General features: G+C 47.2%; 1 long non-coding RNA gene across 3 annotated transcripts in view; it reads left to right on the top strand.

Annotated features, from left to right (window-relative positions):
* The window catches only part of LOC104008101 (uncharacterized), a 48,749-nt gene extending 38,347 nt beyond the window's left edge, over positions 1-10,402 (top strand). For all 3 annotated transcript variants that reach the window (XR_010146804.1, XR_010146803.1, XR_010146805.1), the window contains one exon: positions 9,826-10,402. This is a non-coding gene — a long non-coding RNA (uncharacterized LOC104008101). The remainder of the gene's footprint in view (positions 1-9,825) is intronic.
* Positions 10,403-12,832: the final 2,430 nt, after the last annotated feature.

Genomic DNA, 12,832 nt, shown 5'->3' with positions numbered 1-12,832 from the left:
AGTGATGAAGATGACCTGGAGCTGAATCCAAACACATACTAGCTGTTTAAGGCAGAGGCCTTGAAACTGGGGTCAAGCACTTTTAGGCACGTCCGAAGACTGCAAGGCATAGGCGAGCGTGCAGGTTTCAAGAATCCATTTCGAGATTCTCACTTCCGTTTGTAACTTCCCTCCACTTGCTCTGCCTGGGAGCACGCCTGTGCTGGGGAGGTGGGGAGTGGGGTGGTATCTCCGTTCTTATCCGTTCAATATTGCCTTTCTTCCACTTTCCAAGAGAAAGGCAATACTCTTCGTAGCACCATATTGCATTATGCTGGACTGTGGAAAACCTCTGGGGCCCCAAACAAAGCAGCAATTAGGAACATTGATATTGGTTCTGAGACAGCAAATGACTCCAGTGCCAGGTGACAGACCCTCTGTCAGCCAAGTGGCCTCCAGCTCTGCATTCAACAAAGCTGAAGTAGGACCTTATTAAATTGTCAGCTGTTAAATCCCTATAGATTGCTTGTGCTTATAGATCACTCTGTGATTTTGGCTTAAACGCAAAAGGAATTCAAAGAATCGAAAGAAATTGCTATAAAAAAAATCTTCCTTTCCCTTCCACTATGTGAATAAAGTGTCTCAGAGCTTACATCTATAAAAATGAAAAATAGGAATAAAATTGATGCTGAATCCTGCTTCACTCTAGCAAAAGGTCATATTTACCAACAGATAACTAAACTATAAGGGAAAAGACATATGTATTTCCAGCCTCATCTATTAAATGATACATTTCCAATAAAAATTTTTTATGGCAAAACTAAAGTGACAGAAACCAGATCAGTGATTGCTTGGAACTAGGTATTAGGGGATTGCTTGCAAAGAGGCAAGAGGAAAATTTGGGGTTGAGGAAATGTTTTATATCTTGCTTTTTTTTTTCTTTCTTTGAGACAGAGTCTCACTCTGTAGCCCAGGCTGGAGTGCAGTGGGTGATCTCAGCCCGCTGCAAACCCCGTCTCCCGGGTTCAAGCGATTCTCCTGCCTCAGCCTCCCAAGTGGTGGGGATTACAATCGCGTGCCAACATGCCTGGCTCATTTTTGTACTTTTTCTAGAAACAGGGTTTCGCCATGTTGGCCAGGCTGGTCTCAAACTCCTGGCCTCAAGTGATCTGCCTGCCTTGGCTTCTCAAAGGGCTGGGATTACAGGCATGAGCCACTGTGCCCAGCAAACATCTTGATTTTGATTGTGGTTTTGGTTACATAACTGAACACAGTTGCCCAAACTCATCAAAACGTACACTTAAAATGGGTGAATTTGGGGGTGATGTAAATTACACTTCAATAAAGCTGAGGCGAAGCCTTGTTTAATAATTATGTACTAAATTTATATTTAATCAATTGTGTACCAATAATCATTGTAATAACAACACAATCCTGAGGAAATCTTTAACACTTAGAGGCCTGTAGCTATGGGAAGCGCAGACAATTTTAATTTATACCTATTTTCAGAGAAGTAAAGGTAGTGATTAATAAAAGACTATAAAGCATAAAACATATTACATAGGGGTTTAATTCTGTGGGAAAATAAATAGGATATCAAAGAGAAAAATAAACTATATATTAATAAAATGCCAACTATTAAAAACATTTTTAAAATATGCAGTAGGCTATAACTAACAAACCACCATGTATTTTAGACTTAATTACATCTATTTTGAAGAAAGATATGATAGTTTTTTTTTTTTTTTTGTGACAGAGTCTTGCTCTGTCACCCTGGCCGGGGTGCAGTGGTGCGATCTCAGCTCGCTGCAACCGCCACCTCCCGGGTTCAAGCGATTCTCCTGCCTCAACCTCCTGAGTAGCTGGGATTACAGGTGTGTGCTACCATGACCGGCTAATTTTTGTATTTTTAGTAGAGACGGGGTTTCACCATGTTAGTCAGGATGGTCTCGATCTCCTGACCTCGTGATCCTCCCGCCTCGGCCTCCCAAAGTGCTGGGATTACAGGCATGAGCCACCGTGCCCAACTGATTGTTTTATTTTAAATATTGGTACTGGCCAGGCGCAGCGGCTCATGCTTGTCATTCCAACACTTGGGGAGGCTGAGGCAGGAGGATCTCTTGGGCCCAAGAGTTTGAGACCATACTCAACAACAAAAAGCTGGGCATGGTGGTACATATCTGTAGTTCCATCTATTTGGGAGGCTGAGGAGCACTTGAGCTCAAGAGTTCGAGGCCGTAGTGAGCTATGGTCACACCACTGCACACCAGCCTGGGCAACACAGCAAGACCCTGTCTCTAAAATGAAATAAAATAAAATAGAATGTTGATACTTATAATATACTATAAAATTTATTCTTTGCAGCTATTTAGACATAGCTTACTTTTTATATCAACTTAAAAAATGTACAAGGAGAATACATATTTGTTCAAAATAACTTTGGGAATAAAAAAACAAGAGGTCTAAGAAAGAATAACCAGAAAGAGGCCGGGCATGGTGGCTCACACCTGTAATCCCAGCACTTTGGGAGGCCGAGGCTGGGGGGTCACAAGGTCAGGAGTTCGAGAACATCCTGGCCAACATAGTGAAACCCCGTCTCTAATAAAAATACAAAAATTAGCTGGGCATGGTGGCGGGCACCTGTAATCCCAGCTGCTCAGGAGGCTGGGGCAGGAGAATCACTTGAACCCGGGAGGCGGAGGTTGCAGTGAGCCAAGATAGCGCCACTGTACTCCAGCCTGGACGACGGAGTGAGACTCTGTCTCAAAAAAAAAAAATAAATAAATAAAATAAAATAAAATAACCAGAAAGAAAGAAAGAAAACGAACTCAGAGAGAATGTTCATGTAATTCTAAGAAGAGGAGCCGCGCAATGAAGGTACATTGTTTCAAGCCTCAGAGAGATCAAGGTAAGAGCCCCAAGATAACCCACTGAGGCTTTAATTTATGAGTGAATGTGTTGGGAGAGATAGTCTCACCTTTCCGCAGACCAAGAAGAGATTTGAGTTTGGAGAAGAAAGATTCCCTTGGCCTCCAGGACCTCAAAAAAAAAATGCTGAATTGCTCAAAGGCAAAAAAGACATCCAAGGAGATTGCAAATTTGGGAGTGAGATAGTGAGAGAAGAGTGTTTTAGAGAATGGGGAAATGGCCGGGTGCGGTGGCTCGCACCTGTAATCCCAGCACTTTGGGAGGCCGAGGCGGGTGGATCACTTGAGGTCAGGAGTTGGAGAACAGCCTGGCCAACATGGTGAAACCCAGTCTCTACCAAAAATACAAAAATTAGCTGGGCATGGTGGTAGATGCTTGTAATCCCAGCTACTGGGGAGGTTGAGGCAGAAGAATTGCTTAAACCCGAGAGGCAGAGGTTGCAGTGAGCCGAGATCACACCACTGTACTCCAGCCTGGGTGACAAAGCATGACTCCGTCTCAAAAAAAGGAAAAAGAATGTGGAAATGAATGGAGGCCTGTGGATTCTCCTGATAACCCCCTGGGTAGGTGGCAGTGCTGTGTCTATCCAGGGAGGCACCAGGCTTTCCAGCCTACATAGTGCCTGGCTTAGAACAGATGAAGGAGAGCCACTCACTTCCAAGGGAAGCAAATGGCTGGACAAGAAGCATATCACTCCAGCCTTTCATGCACCAAAGACCCAGCGGCCTCCGATGTTCCATGCCGTCTAAAGCCTTCCTGAACCTTGCATGGCCCTGGGCCTGGGACGGAAGCCTCTGTAATGGCTGAGATGGGATTTCCTCCTTACCCAGGGGGACAGGAAGCTCGGAAGCAGATGAATGTTTTAGGAAACGTAGACATGTAATATTTTTTGAAGTCTGTTGTTGCATATTAAAAGCCACGCCATAAGGACTGAAAAGTGTTAGGTTGGATTTGATAGCCGGGAGGTCACAGGCGCAGTTTCAGTAGGGTGTGGGGTATGATCTAGATTCTATGAAACAAGGAATGAGTGGGAGAAGAGGAAGTGGAGCAATACACACAGACTCCTATTTCAAGAAGCTTGGCTATGAATAGAAGGTGAGATGAAGGGCAGATACGGAGTGGAAGTTTCAGCCGGGGCTGCTGACAGCAATCTTGTGATGTGCAAGGCTGGACCAGAGACCAACCTGTCTGGGCATCTTTTGGTTGTTTTCTTGGTATTTATAAAGGTAATTGTAAAGTCAGGCAAGCCGTTGCAATAGCTGATCCCCCAAATCTCAGCAGCTGCCTGCCACGCGAGAGAGTTTTATTTCTCATGAAGATAAAGTCCAAGTGGTTGATCCTGCTCACTGATCACGTTCAGCAGCAGAGATACAAAGACCCAAGCTAATCCCATCCATGCCATCTTCCACACGTGGCTCCCAAAGTTGCTCTGGAAAGGGGAAAGAGCACAGAGGATGGCCTTTGGGAGGTTTACCTGGTTGTGGACTGGAAGTGGTGCACATCACTTCTACCCACTTTGAGCAGAACTCAGTCCCATGACCACACCTGCCTGAAAAGGATCTGGAAATGAGACGTAGCTGTGCACCCGGTCAGGACAGGAGGTAAATCTGATGGATGCATAGCTAGTCTTTGCCACATCATTCTACCCACTCATTACTATGACCCAATTAGCTTGTATCTTAGCCTCGAGATCCTACCCTCAGTTTAGATGGTATCTTGACGATGTTACTGCTCAGATACCTGTTCTAAGCTGTTTCCTGCTTGATATATTCAAGTCTGGACTTCTTGTAGAAACTGTAAGGGAAACATCCCTGTTTATGACACAAGTCACAAAACCCCTAAATTCTTAGCTTGGGAAGGATCAGAGGGGAGAGTTTACGGGGTTGGGGGTATGGCAGGCAATAGGACCAGTCTCCCCAAAACACTTCTTGTTTTGGGTTTTCCTTTGGGGTTCTCCACTGTGATGACCATTGGCTCCAGGGACTTTCTCCAGTAACCATGTACCCCCAATGTAAACAAAGTGTCCCTCCCACATCTGTGCAGGATGGCGTTTTCAAAAAGACTTAGTAAGTTCTAAGGGAGGACAGATGAAAAATTAAGAGGTATTATATGTAAGCCAGAGGACTCTAGTCACACACAGCCGTAGAATTGCTCACTGTTGGCCAGGTGCGGTGGCTCACACCTGTAATCCCAGCACTTTGGGAGGTCGAGGCAGGCGGATCACCTGAGGTCAGGAGTTCCAGACCAGCTTGGTCAACGTGGTGAAACCCCGTTTCTACTAAAAATACAAAAAAACTGGCAGGGCGTGATGGCTCACACCTGTAATCCCAGTACTTTGGGAGGCTGAGGCGGGCAGATGACAAGGTCAAGAGATTGAGGCCATCCTGGCCAAGCCAACATGGTGAAACCTCGTCTCTACAAAAATACAAAAATTAGCTGGGCGTGGTGGCGCATGCCTATAGACCCAGCTACTTGGGAGGCTGAGGCAGAAAAATCACTTGAACCCGGGAGGCGGAGGTTGCAGTGAGCTGAGATCGCGCCACTGCACTCCAGCCTGGGCAACAGATCAAGACTCTGTCTCATAAAAACAAAAAAAAATTACTCACTGTCTGTCTACTGTCTCTCTTTTTTTTTTTTTGAGATGGAGTCTCAGTCTGTCACCCAGGCTGGAGTGCAGTGACATGACCTCGGCTCACTGCAGCCTTCGCCTGCTGGGTTCAAGTGATTCTCCTGCCACAGCCTCCTGAGCAGGTGGGATTACACGCACACACCACCATATCCAGCTATGTTTTTTTTGTATTTTTAGTACAGACAGGTTTCACCACGTTGGCCAGGCTGCTCTTGAACTCCTGACCTCAGGTGATCCACCCGCCTTAGCCTCCGAAAGTGCTGGGATTACAGGCGTGAGCCACTGCCCCCAGCTTGTCTCCTTTTTAAGTGCTGTCCCTAGTGACTTGCAGGACTTCTTAATGTGGACAGTTGGATTTGTCCCTGGCTTGAGACACTCTTCTAGACTTGGATATCTGACTCTTCATCTCAGTGTTGTATCAGCTTGACTTACTGATGTGCCATCTTGCTTAGTCAGTTTGGACTGCCTCTGATGCCCTGGGTTTTGGAATGTGTTTCTTGGCCCTGGGCCTTGGTGTGTGTTTGTATGTGGATGTGTATTTGTGATAGTTCCAATCTGGACTATGTTTTTTGCTTTGGCCACTGAGCCTGTACCATAGCTAGACCTACCCGGTGCTTCAAGCCTCCTTGTGTTCCTCCAAGTTACTCTTTTGACAGCCTATCTACAGACACCACAGCAGGACCCAACCCCCAGTTCCCTCTCCTGTACTTTTAGTTCCTGAGTGACCCAGTTCTATCTTGGGTAATTAGCAGACCAGGGACTGACCTCAACCTTCAAATGAGCTTAATCTCTCTATAACGAGAGTGTAGAATTATGCAACGTTTGAGCAACACACACAAATTGTGTTTACCCTGGTATTTAGCAAGCCCACAAGAGAGCCGGAAATCCACAAGGAAAGTTATCTTAATGGAAGGGAGAGACAAAGGGCACATGGTGGTCAAAGACAATGGGCTCTAGGAATTGAATGTTTGTGTGCCTCACAAATTCATATGTTGAAGTCCTTACCCCTAATTGATGGTCTTAGGAGATGGGGCCTTTGGGAGACAATTAGGTCATGAAGACAGAGCTCTCATGAACAGGAGTAGTGCCCTTATAAAAGGGAACCCAGAGAGCTCTCTCTGCACTTTTTGCCACATGAGGACAGAGCAAGAAGGCGGCCATGTGCAACCCAGAAGAGAGCCCTCACTAGAACCCAATGATGCTGCTGCCCTGATCTGGGATTTCCAGACTCCAGAACTGTGAGGAAGAAGTTTCTGCTGTTTATCGTAGACCCAGTCTATGATACTCTGTTAGAGCCGCCCATGCTGACTAACACGATGGGCTAGTGGGCGTGACTCCAGTGCTCATTCCGTCACCTTGCCTCTGGCTTGGCTCTCAGAGGTTCTTGCATGGGCCCTAAGAAGAAGGGACTCTAATAAAAAAGCACAATAAAAGGAGTGTTTTACAAAATTTCCTTGGCTCATTAGGGGGCCCAGGTGACATTTCAGGGGAGGGATATTCCAGGGCAGCTGGACCCTGGGAGGAATATTGTGGGTACCAGGCTGTAGATGAAAGAGGATAAGACATGGGGGAGTGGTGCCATTTGGGGAGGGCTGGAGTTTCTGTAATTCCAAGTGACGTGGCTTGTGGAGATATGGGTTGCACATATCCTAGTATGCACATCTGCACACACACATTTATACATACAGGACTTTAAAAGGGGAGGCAGCAGAATGCTATTCTGGATGCTTTTTTTCTTCTGTATTACCGAAGCCGGAACAGAATTCTGGAATGTCATCAAGATTTCATCTCAGATTAAGCCAGATAACAATACTTAGAGTAAACAGATAAACAGAAACTTGAATTAGAATAAGAATATGATCAAGATGTGAGGTTTTCTTGCAGGAAATGCTTTTCTATTTATGAAAAATATTAATAAGTGATCTAAATGTATAAGGTTTTAACCTATGAATATGAGAGGGAGAGACAGAATCTGTCCATTGAAGAATCTCCCAGGCTACATGAAAAAATCAAGATAATGCCTGTATGAGCTTTAAAAAAAAATCAACTTATACATAAGACCTTGAAATGAAAAGCAAGCTCTGGAATCCATTTCTCCACACCTTACTGGCCCCCATCTTCTACCATTTCTGGTATTTTTTCCCATAGCTCTAAATAATATGCATGTACAGTGATTTCTTGATTTATAAATGTTAGGCACTGTATTTTGACTTCCTTATATCATAGTGAAGTATGTAACTTAAGATTAGCATCCTCTCCCATTTTCTTTCCAGTACAGTTAGAAAAAAATCTTCCATTTCTCTCTCTTAATTTCTATTTCCAAGCTAAAAAATGATACCCAACCCTCTATTTTTTATTTTATAGATGGTATCTTTCAATTCCTCACTTAGGCAGATGAACATCTTGCCTCTTGTTCTTTTTTTGTTACTACTCATCATTATAATCCTTTTGTTCTTCCCATCTCTATCAGCTGCATCTTTATCATTTTATTGTGAATGCTAATATTTAAACTCTGATCAAGTTAGCTGTAGTTAACTTTCCTTTGATTTGTCGATAGATTGATTATAAAAGTTGATAATCAATGTGCAATCAATATTTCTTTTTTGCTATCTAGAATTTGAAATTTTTCATGTATTTGAGGCATTTTCCACCTAATGAGTCCTGGGGGAGGCAGAGCTCTTCTACTATACAGAAAATAGAAAATGCAAATACTTAAGCCTCCCAGCTTCCCTTGCTGGTATTGGGTAGGTATTTAACCTAGGCAGAGCCAATTTTATGCATCCGTATGTTTTAAATTGGGAGCAGCTCATGAAAAGAGTCATGGATGCTGAGAATTTCTGGGGCAGTGGTGGTGGTGGCAACGACAACCAGGTTCAGGGATGGGAGAAAGGCGAGGAAGGGACTCAGTGGTGCAGTACAACACCCACTGTCCAATGTGATTGGTTGGACGGCATCAACTATGTCATCTGTTGCTTAGCAATGGTGGCAATAGTGGGGTTCTCCCTGGACAGCCTCATTATGGCCGTGGGCCCCACTCGCTAACTTCTGAGCCTCCAGTAGTTCCCAGAGTCACTGATACCTTTCAAGAAATTCTTTTTCTGTTCAGATCAGTTAGGGTTGATTTTCACAGTTTCTGATTATGAGTCTTGATTAATGAACAATTGAAGAACTATCTTCTTATGGTTGTGAAAGTGTAGGCCGGGCGCGGTGGCTCACGCCTGTAATCCCAGCACTTTGGGAGGCCGAGGTGGGCGGATCACAAGGTCAGGATATTGAGACCATCCTGGCTAACATGGTGAAACCCTGTCTCTACTAAAAATACAAAAAAATTAGCCAGGCGTGGTGGTGGACGCCTATAGTCCCAGCTACTCGGGAGGCTGAGGCAGGAGAATGGTGTGAACCCGGGAGGTGGAGCTTCCAGTGAGCCGAGATCGCGCCACTGCACTCCAGCCTGGGCGACAGAGTGAGACTCTGTCTCAAAAAAAAAAAAAAAATGTTATTCACTGTCAATTTATGTTCATTTCTTTGTCTATGGATTTAATATTACATATCTATGTCATTCTTTAGAGAAAGTTCCAGTCATGAAGTTCAAATGCATTTTCTGGCTGGGCACAGTGGCTCACACCTATAGTCCCAGCACTTTGGGAGGCTGAGGCGGGACAATCACTTGAGCCCAAGAATTCGAGACCAGTCTGGGCAACATAGGGAGATCGCATCTTTACTAAAAATAAAAAATTAGGTATGGTGGCATGCACCTGTGATGCCAGCTATTTGGGAAGCTGAGGTGGGAAGATGACTTGAGCCTGGGAGGTCAAGGCTGCAGTGAGCTGTGATCATGCCACTGCACTCCAGCCTGAGTGACAGAGCGTTACCCTGTCTCAACAACACAACAACAACAACACAAATGCATATCCTCAAGTATATCCAAACTTGAAGTCTCCCATCTATTCCATCCTCTCCCTTCTACTGTCAAGGACTTGCCCTGTGGGAACTTGGCTTGTTCCTGCCCCACGGGCTGCTTGCTCCCCAGGTCTGCGGAACAGCTCTGAGCCTGCACCTCCCATTCACTGTCCCCTGATTTGGATTCACTATTTCTAGATCCTGCATTTCTTTCTTTCTTGGTTTCCTTCTTTGCTTGATTGAATTTCATCTTTAATTAGCTTCCTAAGAGAGACTACATGGAAATAAAAAGTCTTTCTTCTAAATGTCCATTTGATTGATGGTTTGACTGTAGATAGAATTCTAGAATGTGGCAGCTATTCATGAAACCCATTTTCTTCTCTTCCTAGGCTCACAGTTAGACTACATTCCTAGCCTCCTGAAGAGTTAGGTACAGCTGTGTGACTGAATTCCTGCCAACGAAATGTGGTGAGAACCACTTCCAGGCCTGGCCCACAAAAACCTCCCATAGACAATTCTTCATCCTCTTTCCTTTTGCATCAGGCCTGATACAGAAGAGCATGACAACTTTGGAACCCCTGCGTAGAAAGCGGAGAAGCCACAAGCTGAGGAGCCTCTGGATTCTTCCAATTTTAGCAGTCCTTCCAATTTTAGCTCTGGATTTTGTTCAAATGAAAAACAAATCCCAACATTTCCAAAGCAAGTAACACTGTACAATCATAAGTCATTTCAAAATCACAGAGAAAAGTAGCAATCTTCCCAAAGAATTAAGAAATTCTGCTAGGCCATGAAACAAGTGTTAATACATTTGAAAAACTGAAATTATACATCATATCTTTTCTAATCACAGTGAACTGGAACTAGAAATTAATAACAGAAGGAAAGCTGGAAAATCCACAAATATGTGGAAATTAAACAATACACTCTCAAACAACCAATAGGTTAAAGAAGAAATCATAAAAGAAATTAGAAGATATCTTGAGATAAATGAAAAAGAGAACACAACATAACAAAACTTATGGGATGCAGTAAAGGCAGTGCTAAGAGGGCAATTTAGAGCTGTAAATGCTTACACCAGAAAGGGAGAAAGACCTGAAATCAACAAGTTCACTTTACACCTTATGGATCTAGAAAAAGAAGAACAAACTAACCTCAAAGCTAGCAGAAGGAAGGAAATAATGAGAAAAGGACAGAGATAAACAAAGTAGAGACTAGAAAAACAGTAGAGAAAACGAATGAAACCAAGAGTCGTTTCTCTGAAAAAATCAACAAAATTGACCAACCTTTATCTACAATAACTTAGGAAAAAAAAGAAAAAAAGAGAAGACTCAAATGAATCAGAAACGAAAGAGGGACATTACAACCAATTTCACAGAAATAGACAGTCTTTTAAGAGAATACTGTGATCAGCTGTGTGCCAAAAATTTCAATAACCTGAATGAAATGGATAAATTCTAGAAACACACAAACTATCAAGACTGAATAATGAACATATAGAAAATCTGAACAGACCTTAATAAAGAGATTGAATCAGTATCAAAAAAGCTTCCAAAAAAGAAAAGCCCAGGACCAAATGCCTTCCCTGGTGAATTCAACCAAACAATTAAAGAAGAATTAACACCAACTCTCCTCAAACTCTGCAAAGAAAAATTGAACGGGAAGGAAACCTTCCACACTTATTCCACGAGGGCCTCAATACCCTGATACCAAGGGCAAACAAAGACACTACAAGAAAAGAAAGCTATAGGAAACATTTGCTAGACTGTGTGGTAGATAGAGCTCCCTCTCCCCTCTCCCCTCTCCCCTCTCCCCTCCCCCCTCCCCCCTCTCCCCTCCCCCCTCCCCCCTCTCCCCTCCCCCCTCCCCCCTCTCCCCTCTCCCCTCTCCCCTCTCCCCTCTTTCCACGGTCTCCCTCTGATGCCGAGCCGAAGCTGGACGGTACTGCTGCCATCTCAACTCACTGCAACCTCCCTGCCCGATTCTCCTGCCTCAGCCTGCCGAGTGCCTGCGATTGCAGGCGCGCGCCGCCACGCCTGACTGGTTTTCGTATTTTTTTGGTGGAGACGGGGTTTCGATGTGTCGGCTGGGCTGGTCTCCAGCTCCTAACCGCGAGTGATCCGCCAGCCTCGGCCTCCTGAGGTGCCGGGATTGCAGACGGAGTCTCGTTAATTCAGTGCTCAATGGCACCCAGGCTGGAGTGCAGTGGCGTGATCTCGGCTCGCTACAACCACCTCCCAGCCGCCTGCCTTGGCCTCCCTAAGTGCCGAGATTGCAGCCTCTGCCTGGCAGCCACCCCGTCTGGGAAGTGAGGAGCGTCTCCGCCTGGCCGCCTATCGTCTGGGATGTGAGGAGCCCCTCTGCCTGGCTGCCCAGTCTGGAAAGTGAGGAGCGTCTCTGCCCGGCCGCCATCCCATCTAGGAAGTGAGGAGCGCCTCTTCCCGGCCGCCATCACATCTGGGAAGTGAGGAGCGTCTCTGCCTGGCCGCCCATCGTCTGAGATGTGGGGAGCACCTCTGCCCTGCCGCCCCGTCCGGGATGTGAGGAGCGTCTCTGCCCGGCCGCCCTGTCTGAGAAGTGAGGAGACCCTCTGCCCGGCAGCCACCCCGTCTGAGAAGTGAGGAGCGTCCTCCCTCCTCGTCCGGGAGGGAGGTGGGGGGGTCAGCCCCCCGCCCAGCCAGCCGCCCCGTCCGGGAGGGAGGTGGGGGGATCAGCCCCCCGCCTGGCCAGCCGCCCCGTCCGGCCAGCCGCCCCGTCCGGGAGGGAGGTGGGGGGATCAGCCCCCCGCCCGGCCAGCCGCCCTGTCCAGGAGGTGGGGGGGCGCCTCTGCCCGGCCACCCCTACTGGGAAGTGAGGAGCCCCTCTGCCCGGCCAGCCGCTCTGTCCGGGAGGGAGGTGGGGGGGGGTCAGCCCCCCGCCCGGCCAGCCGCCCCGTCCGGGAGGGAGGTGGGGGTGTCAGCCCCCCGCCCGGCCAGCCGCCCTGTCCGGGAGGTGAGGGGCGCCTCTGCCCGGCCGCCCCTACTGGGAAGTGAGGAGCCCCTCTGCCCCACCAGCCGCCCCCTCCGGGAGGGAGGTGGGGGGGTCAGCCCCCCGCCGGGCCAGCCGCCCCGTCGGGGAAGTGAGGGGCGCCTCTGCCCGGCCGCCCCTACTGGGAAGTGAGGAGCCCCTCTGCCCGGCCAGCCGCCCTGTCCGGGAGGGAGGTGGGGGGTCAGCCCCCCGCCCGGCCAGCCGCCCTGTCCGGGAGGGAGGTGGGGGGGGTCAGCCACCCGCCCGGCCAGCCGCCCCATCCGGGAGGTGAGGGGCGCTTCTGCCCGGCCGCCCCTACTGGGAAGTGAGGAGCTCCTCTGCCCGGCCACCACCCCATCTGGGAGGTGTGCCCAACAGCTCATTGAGAACGGG

This window comes from Pan troglodytes, chromosome 8, assembly GCF_028858775.2.
Source record: "Pan troglodytes isolate AG18354 chromosome 8, NHGRI_mPanTro3-v2.0_pri, whole genome shotgun sequence".
In the NCBI taxonomy this organism is placed as follows: Eukaryota; Metazoa; Chordata; class Mammalia; order Primates; family Hominidae; genus Pan; species Pan troglodytes.
This window is presented reverse-complemented; position numbering and strand designations above follow the sequence as displayed.